The sequence below is a fragment of the Nicotiana sylvestris genome, chromosome 9, assembly GCF_000393655.2.
Source record: "Nicotiana sylvestris chromosome 9, ASM39365v2, whole genome shotgun sequence".
In the NCBI taxonomy this organism is placed as follows: domain Eukaryota; kingdom Viridiplantae; phylum Streptophyta; class Magnoliopsida; order Solanales; family Solanaceae; genus Nicotiana; species Nicotiana sylvestris.
Genome location: NC_091065.1, coordinates 145,783,313 through 145,792,760, shown reverse-complemented (window position 1 = coordinate 145,792,760; position 9,448 = coordinate 145,783,313). Strand labels below are relative to the sequence as shown.

The 9,448-nt window shown below is 35.1% G+C and overlaps 1 pseudogene; it reads left to right on the top strand.

Annotated features, from left to right (window-relative positions):
• The first annotated feature begins 251 nt into the window (after nucleotides 1–251).
• Nucleotides 252–8,401, top strand: LOC104247151 (plasma membrane ATPase 1-like; annotated as a pseudogene).
• Nucleotides 8,402–9,448: the final 1,047 nt, after the last annotated feature.

Here is a 9,448-nt window from a genome sequence, read left to right as displayed (position 1 = left end):
TTCAGTATATCATTCTTGATTGTGTTCCTAGACACCATTTTGAACAACGGTTGGAGACTAGCAACAAACTTCCTAAATCCTACATGATCAACAATGGACAATGGATACTCGTGCAAAATGATAACATGAGCAAGTTCTCTGTGTGAAACATCTTGACAAAATAGTGTTGTTGGCTACCATCACCCACCGAACTACCCTCATTGTCTAAGTTACTTGGCTTTTTGCGACATCGATTACGGATATGATCTAACATGGACGATGTCCCACAATTTCTTGTTGATTTGATACGAGTATTACAATACTTACAAATACCAAAACGAACACGATTAATCATCACCGATGTAAAATGATTCCATGCGTCAGAAATAAGTTTTCTTTTCCCACCTCCTATTTTTATGAAGAGAATGAATCTTTTTCTCGAAGGATCAGAAAAAAATGGGCCCGGATCTCCTGCGGGAATGATTTGGAAGATCCAAAACCAAAAATAGTGGTATTTGCTAGCAACAACATAATGGAGGCAGTCAAGGAAGAACCGCCATAAAAAGATTCCTCGTGTATCATCTGTAGCAAAACTATGAACGGGAGCTAGCAATCCGGACTTTTCATCAATAACTTTATCGACTTGCATAGGCAATTGACTCTCACTCTCTATAGGAAAAGTACTAGAAGATGAACCAACCGGATTCTCTTCATTTTGAGACTCCATACTTTTCTACAAAAAATAATCTAAATTAATATTATGAGACATTTCTAAGTGCACATGGAAAATGAAAAAAAGAGTCAATTAAGCAGTTTATGACAGAAACTATATATGCAGCCCAAAGCAGTTTATGACATAAACATATATGAATCTGCAACAGAGCTTGCAGTTTAACTAGCAGTATTAGTAAATGAAATAAAACAGAACTATGCAACTATTTTACTGAGGCATATATTGCAAAACTGGTACCACTCATCAATGGAAAAAATCATATACAAAAGAAAACCTTTTCTTTGTAAGGAGTACTGATTGACTTTACCAAGTTTCCTTACTTCTTGTGGATTGTGTGGAAAAAGAAAACTAATGCTGATAGCTAAACTCCAACTTCCTTTTTCTGATTTTTCTTATGAACACCTAAAATTAGCGCAACACATGGGTGTAAGGAGATCATATTCAAATTATGACTTGACACCAATTGAACTTTAGGATTAAAAATAAAATAGCAATTCCATTGGCTTTACACAAATGGTCTTCTTGGAATCATATTTACCTTTGGCCTTCTCTACACAGCCTTACAGAACAGGAAATATAGGTCTTTATCAGTGATGCCCATAATGTGTTTGATAAAATTTCTCATAGAAAAATCGAAAATACAAAGCTTTAAACCAAAATTAAATAGGAATTTCACAACAAAGATAAAGCCCAAAAACTTAATTCAAGATTACTAGAACCAGAAAATGGAGCTATAGTGAGAAGTAGAATTTAGAGAGGAAAAGGGACTCACAATCCTTGATAAACCACAAAATAATGACCTTTACGATTGAAAGTTGCTGTAAATTTCTCGGATTATCGAGCAAGACTGAGAGGGGAGTCGAGGACCAAGGAGAGTCTGAGAGAGATGACTGATGAGCCGTAAGAGACAGAGAGAGAAATTTGGTCTAGGGTTTTAATATTTAGCCTTTATGTCTATTAGTTTAAAATATTAAATCCCCACTCGCCCCGCCCCACATTATTTTTTTAATTTAAAAATTGAACCCGTCCCGCACCCGCACCGCCCCATTGCCATCCCTGAGGCTATAGATTTGGTAACTACTCTCACTTTTTCATTTCTTTGCTTTTACTTTCTTAATATGAATTATATATTTGAAGTTAGCAGTGAGTAAGGTTTCTCTATCTTTAATTAGAGGGGTGTGGTTTGAAAACGAATTATGGAAATGAATAATTTCTTGATAGGGAGGCCTCTCTTTGATAGGTTTAAAAGACCGAAATGCCTAAAAGAAAAAAGAGTTACCATGAGCATGGTGGCATTGTCTCTTTTTTTTTTTTTTTTTTTTTTGATTACTTTTACCTTGATCATCAATTTACTATAACACTTTTGTTTCATATAAACTTAACTAAAAACCGATCATGCAATCAGTACAATAATAGCAGAATGAATTTACATGATTTGATCATACTAGTTTGGATTCGACTTATTTTCTTCTTTTTTCTATTTTACTTCTGATAATTTTGGATATCATGATTTGGGTACTCTTTTTCATGGTTTTAAAATTTTAGTTGGTAAACAGAAAAATTTAGAGGTACTAGATTTTTTATCATATTAGACCGGAATAAACTTAAATAGAGTAACATGAATAGTAAGAATTCGTATATCTAATTCTAATTTACTTGAGATTGAGACGTAATTATTTTTATAATTGTTGGTTATGTATAATTGCATTTTTCTTTCAACAGGAAAACGTACCACTAGAGGAGGTTTTCCAGAATCTGAGGTGTAGCAGAGAGGGGCTTACTTCTCAAGATGCTCACAGGAGACTTCAAATTTTTGGTTATAATAAGCTTGAGGAGAAGCATGTATACATTTCTCTCTTATTTTCATCTTAATTCATCTTCTTTATGCAAATCACTATCTTTGGAATTATGAGTTAATTTGGGTTATTTGATGGAAAGTAGCAGCTAATAAGTATAAGTAGTAAAAATAGAAGCAAATCCAAATTTTGAATTTTGATTGGTTAATCCTTCAAAATTTCGAATATTAAATAAATTATATTTTTTTAAGTATATATTCGTATTCCGTATTTAAAATATTACGTTAGGTTGGCACATAGCTGATAAGCTACATCCGACCCAATGAAAAGCATTTATAAGTGTGAAATTAATTTTATAAATAATCTTTTATGTATTTAGATAGAACTGGTGAAATAATAATACGTAACATATTTTGTGACTTAACTTTGAGAATCATCTCTGGCATTTGCAGGAAAGTAAATTCCTGAAGTTTGTAGGATTTATGTGGAATCCACTTTCATGGTCATGGAAGCTGCAGCAATTATGGCCATTTGTCTTGCATATGGAGGAGTGAGCTCTTCTTTCTTTCTTCTTTTTTTAATTGAATTTAAGTTATATAATTCAATAGTTTTATAACAATTATATTAGTAAAGTATTTCATTTGTTGAGTATGTAGCTTTCCATATTTCACTTTTCTATTTATGATTATATGTAATTATCTATTGGATAATTTATTAGTATGAAACTTACCAACATATATAAGTTACTATAACTCTAATTATTAGTTTAACTTTTATGCAAACTACTTATAGGAAATTACATGTAATTTTGTAATAAATAGTATTTGATAATCTGATAAAAGTAATAATTAAAAAAATATTATAATAAGTCAAATTATCTAATTTTTATAATAAGTGTTAATTGATAACCTGATAAAATAGTATTTCCTCCGTTCCAGTTTATGTGAATCTATTTTCTTTTTGGTCCGTTCCAAAAAGAATGATCCCTTTCGAAATTTGGAGACAATTTAGCTTAAACTTACAATTCTACCCTTAATGAGAAGCTTTTATAATCACACAAATACTCTGGACCCCTTTTTAACTTGTTTAGTACCACAAATTCCAAAAATATTCATTTTTTCTGAAACTCCGTACTCAGTCGAACATGTTCACATAAATTGAAACGGAGGGAGTAACTAGTAATATATTATAAAAGCTTAAACTGCAGCAAACAAAAATTCTTGCATAACTTAAAAAGTTCAAATTTTATGCACAGAAGGAGTAAAAATATTTTTACTATCAAGTTACTCATAAAACTAGTTTCTGTGATAAACATTTATGACTACCTTTTAGGTCCTTTTTTCTTTTTTTTTTATTTGTCCCCCCCCCCCCCCGCTCCCTCCCTCCCTCACCCACCTATCTTTTTTGATTAATTGGCGAAGAGGTACTTTGAAAAATACTTCGTAATGTCTTCTACTCTGTCAATTTCATTTTCATTTCCGCCCGTTTTCTCTGCTGACTAAAAATTCCAGTCCTTTTTCTGATTTTAATTATCATTTCTTTTTTTGGGGAGCAGGGGAAGCCACCTGATTGGCAAGATTTTGTTGGGATTATTTCCCTTCTATTGATTAATTCGACGATTAGCTTCATAGAGGAAAATAATGCTGGTAATGCTGCTGCTGCTCTCATGGCCCCGTCTTGCTCCCAAAGCTAAGGTAAATAAAAAATGCGGATGCAGTGGTACTTCGAGTTAATTTTTTAAATGATTATTCAACTTATAAGAAGTTAATTTCCTACTATGATCATACATATGAAGTAAAATGTTGTAGGTTCTTCGAGATGGAAAATGGTGTGAAGAAGATGCAGCAGTTGTTGTTCCAGGTGACATAATCAGCATTAAACTTGGGGATATTGTCCCTGCTGATGCCCGTCTCCTTGATGGTGATCCACTGAAAATAGACCAGGTAAACATGTATTATAAATATTCCTTCGGTCATGTTATTATTTCACATTTACATTACAGTAAAGTTATTAAACTTTACCCACTTTAAAATAAAGTCATGAATCAATTTTTTGTCAAATTAAAGTAACAAACTTTACAGCTTGGGGTTTTGGTCTAGTGGTATAAACGCAATGTGTGATGGTCTGGTTTTGGTGCACGTAACGGGTTTGATCCCTGGCGTAAACAAAATACCTAATTTACGTGGATAAGAGTACAAGGAAGACCCATTATCCACCTGAGTTTTCAACCTTGCCCCACCGACCCTCAAAAATTTCTCAGTTATCAAAGGTTCACTCAACCAACCACTCAGGTGGTATTAGCTGGGGTGGGGGGGGTGGGGGGGGGGGGTGGGGTGGGGGGTAACATACCCATTTAAGACTTCATGATATACATAAGTTATTAAATTACATCAAATATCCAAAAAGTATTACACTCTATTCATCCAAAATCTTCCTACCACAATATTCTAATTTGGAATACAATGTTTAAAGTAAACATACCACAATATTCTAAATTGGAATACATTATCCAAAATAAACATACAATGTATTCTAATTTGGAATATAGTATCCAAACCAAACATATCACAATTTTCTAATTTAGAATACAATATCCAAACCAAACATATACAGTATTCTAATTTGGAATACAATATCCAAACCAAACATATTATAATTTTCTAATTTTAAATACAGTATTCAAATCAAACATAATATAGTATTCTAATTTGGAATATAGTACTCAATCAAACATACCACACAATATTCTTATTTGGAATAAGGTATTCAAACTAAATATACCACAATATTCTAATTTTGAATATAATATCCAACTCAATCATACCATATTATTCTAATTTGGAATACAGTATCCAAATTAAACATACCACAATATTCTAATTTAGAATACACAGTATTAAAATAAATTCTAATTGTATATGGTGTTAACTATTGTTTCCAGTGGGCATACCACATGGATTTGTCTAAAAAATTATTATTCAAGGGTTGAGTGAGTTGGTTGGGTGAGTGGTTTCCCACAAGGGAGACCTGAGATCAATTTCCCTCACCAACAGCCTCCTCAGCCAGAGCTCGTGGTACCGGGCTCGCCTAGTGCGGTTTATATCTCCTGTGTGATTTACGAACTACTGCACAGTGAGCAGGTTACCCAGTGCGGCGCCAGAAGGGTAGCGGCTGCGGATTTCCCTAGGAATTCCCCCCCCCCCCCCCAAAAAAAAAAGCTAATAAACTTTACTCATCAAGGTGGCTTTACTATTATAATGGGTAAAGTTTTGTGACTTTAGTATTGTTATAGTTGTATTGTTGTAGCGGAAAAGTTGAGTGACACAGATTTTTGTGATTGCTATTACCAGAGGCGGACTACATGGAGAGTAGAGGGGTCACCGGAACCCGTTATCCTCAGGCAAAAACCGTGTATATATATATTTGTATATACGTCAAGGACCCCTTAAATAATTTTGATGTGCACCCTCAAACACAATAGATGGATTGCCTGCTGGTTTAACATTCTGCATTTAGCTCCTCCCTCACTAGATGATTTGAAGGTGTAACATGCTGCATTTAGCTCCTCCCTCACTAGATGATTTGGGTTCAAGACCCAACACCAACGCTATATTCCATTAGCAAGAAGCCAGTCACCTTCTTTGTCCTGATAACTAAGTTATAAGCATTATCATTTAACGTCTGTCGATTCAAGCGACTGAGACTCTGCTTGGACTGCTTAACAAATCTTTAATCTTAATCTTATTTGACTAAGTTTTTGATGTTTTTGAACATCCTTTCGTTCAATAACTCATAATCATTAAGTTTTCACGGAGTTAGCACACCAGATTTTGCGTTACTAGCTGACATATCTATACTGGGTCCGCCTCTGGCTATTACTGTGTGTAAAATCCAGTATGATACCTGAAATTTATCTTTACTCTTCCTAGAGTTAAATTCTTGTCTCTTCCTTTTTTTTTTGGGTCCTGCAGTCAGCTCTAACAGGGGAGTCTCTTCCAGTGACAAAAAGCCCTGGAGATGAAGTATTTTCAGGATCTACATGCAAACAGGGTGAGATTGAAGCAGTGGTCATTGCCACAGGTGTCCATACTTTCTTTGGAAAGGCTGCTCACCTTGTCGACTCCACAAATCAAGTCGGGCATTTTCAGAAGGTATGGACTATGCTCTAAAAATCCAGTTCTTTTGGTCAAAATTTGGATAAATATTTGGTTGAAGTTCAAAAAAAAAAAAAAAGAAGAGAGTATGTGATGTTGAAGTTGAAAAAAGAGTTTTGGAAGTACAGGAGTAAGCATTGTTGTTTATTTCTAGGCTGCTTTTGCATTCTCTATTTTGCTCATTATATGCTGACCTCATTGAATTTCCTTTTTCCTGAGTAACCGTCTAATAATTACTTTCATAGTTCCATGAGGCACTCTCTCTTCCTTTTTTTGGTTAATGGAATTTGCCTCTTTATATTGTTTAGGTCTTGACTGCAATAGGGAACTTCTGTATTTGTTCCATTGCCTTGGGGATGATCGTGGAAATCATTGTTATGTACCCCATTCAACATAGAGACTACCGTCCAGGAATTGACAACTTGCTGGTTCTTCTGATCGGAGGTATTCCAGTTGCGATGCCAACTGTTCTATCTGTAACGATGGCAATTGGCTCCCACCGTTTGTCTCAGCAGGTTGGTTTTCTAAGTGGTCCATTTGGTTCTAATTAAATTTGTGTTAATTTTGAAGGTTTTGTTATATGAAGTGTCATTTTCGTTGTCAATGCGGCAGGGTGCCATCACTAAAAGGATGACTGCCATTGAGGAAATGGCGGGCATGGACGTGTTGTGCAGTGATAAAACGGGAACCTTAACATTGAACAAATTAACCGTTGACAAGAATCTAATTGAGGTCGGTGACTTTCTACCCCTCGGCGTCATGTTACTAAAATATATACCTCTGAAGTTTCAATGAAGCATTTTTCAAGTGTAGGTGTTTGCAAAATGAGTGGATGTTGATACTGTGGTTCTAATGGCTGCTAGAGCTTCACGGGTGGAAAACCAAGATGCAATTGATGCTGCCATTGTGGGGATTTTGGCTGATCCAAAAGAGGTAATCAGCTGACGGCTGCTTTGTTAGTGCTCACAATATATAAACTTTTTGCTGTTTGTTATAAGTAGCATCCTTATATATCTAACCTCTGTCCTTCTACCCTATAATTTATGTACTTAAAAGGCGAGAGCTGGAATTCAAGAAGTTCATTTCCTTCCATTCAATCCAACTGATAAGCGCACAGCTCTAACATATCGTGACAGTGAAGGCAAAATGCATCGAGTCAGTAAAGGTGCCCCTGAACAGGTAAAGGGTAAACTGCTTCTGGTTTCATATCTTGATAGTTTGCATTGCTAATGCTACTGTCTTGGTTTCTAGATTTTGAACCTTGCACACAATAAATCTGACATACAGCACAAGGTACATGCTGTCATTGATAAATTTGCTGAGCGTGGATTACGTTCTCTTGCAGTAGCATATCAGGTAATATATATTCGTTTTCCGATTTCTCAGTTAGTTAATCCATACGAACTCTTTGCATTCAGTTTCTTCTGTGTTGTCATTTTGAACTGGATGCCAATAACGTTTTACAGGAAGTTCCTAAAGGAAGAAAGGAGTCTCGAGGAGGTCCATGGCAATTTATTGGTCTCATGCCTCTTTTTGATCCGCCAAGGCATGATAGTGCAGAGACAATTAGAAGGGCCTTAAATCTTGGCGTGAATGTGAAAATGATCACTGGTACTTATATCTTTGTAGTATTAATCAGTTGTTTCTTTAGTTAGTTGAACAATGTTATGATTGTAGTACACTGATAACTAACATTAGATTGTTTTGAAGTACAAAGCAATTAAACTATGAATAAGAAAGTTGGCAACCATATAGATTTATTTATCAGCTCTTCCTTACCTGTTGCTATATTTAGCCTGTCCTTTAGCTTCTTAAACTATGGGCATCAAATTAGTCTTTATGTACGAGAGCTCTAATGTTATGTTAAAGCGGATGCGAGAAAGATGTCAAAAATTGTAACGACCCGACCGGTCGTTTTGAGCTTTTGCATTTCGCTCGCCAGTTCTCGGGCATGACTTACCTCGTGTAATGTAGTATGACTTAAGTAAATCGTTTATTTTGGTTTTCAGGATAATCAGAATAAACTTAGAAGAATAGTTCCCAGTTTGAAGCTTGAGATTTGAAAGGGTTGACCAATATTTGACTTGTTTGTATATGATCTCGGATTGGAATCTTTATGATCTGGTTAGCTCCGTTAGGTGATTTGGGACTTAGGAGCATGATTGGAATGCATTTTGGAAGTCCGTAGAAGGTTTAGGCTTGAATTGGCGAAATTGAGATTTCGGCGTTTTCCGGTTGATAGGTGAGATTTTGATATAGAGGTCGGAATGGAATTCCGAGAGTTGCAGTAGCTTTGTTGTATCATTTGGGATGTGTGTGTAAAATTTCAGGTCATTCAGACGTGGTTTGGTTCAGTTTTTGATCTAAAGCGTAATCTAGAAGATTTTGGGATTCTTTTTTTTTGAAAAAGGTAACAATTATATTCTTCAACACCCAAAAAATGGGGCTGGTATCTAATATTTACAAGTACAACCCTTGAAAATCTTACAGAGAATAAAAAAGGTCTAGTAGTGATTCTACATCACCTATCAACTGTTCTTTACACCAAATATGAAAAAGAGAAATACAAGAACTCTTGATTTTCTGTGTTGAACTGCTCTTGCCTTCAAAACATCTTGCATTCCTCTCCTTCCAAATTGTCCACGCTGAAACAATCTTCCACCATTCCTTGTGACAAGTTCTTCCCCTAATACTGTTCCAGATGCATATCAGGCCAATGGTGTCTTTGGGCATTACCCAAACAATACCAGCTAATGCTATAAAGAGTTGCCAAAGTTGTCTAGTAA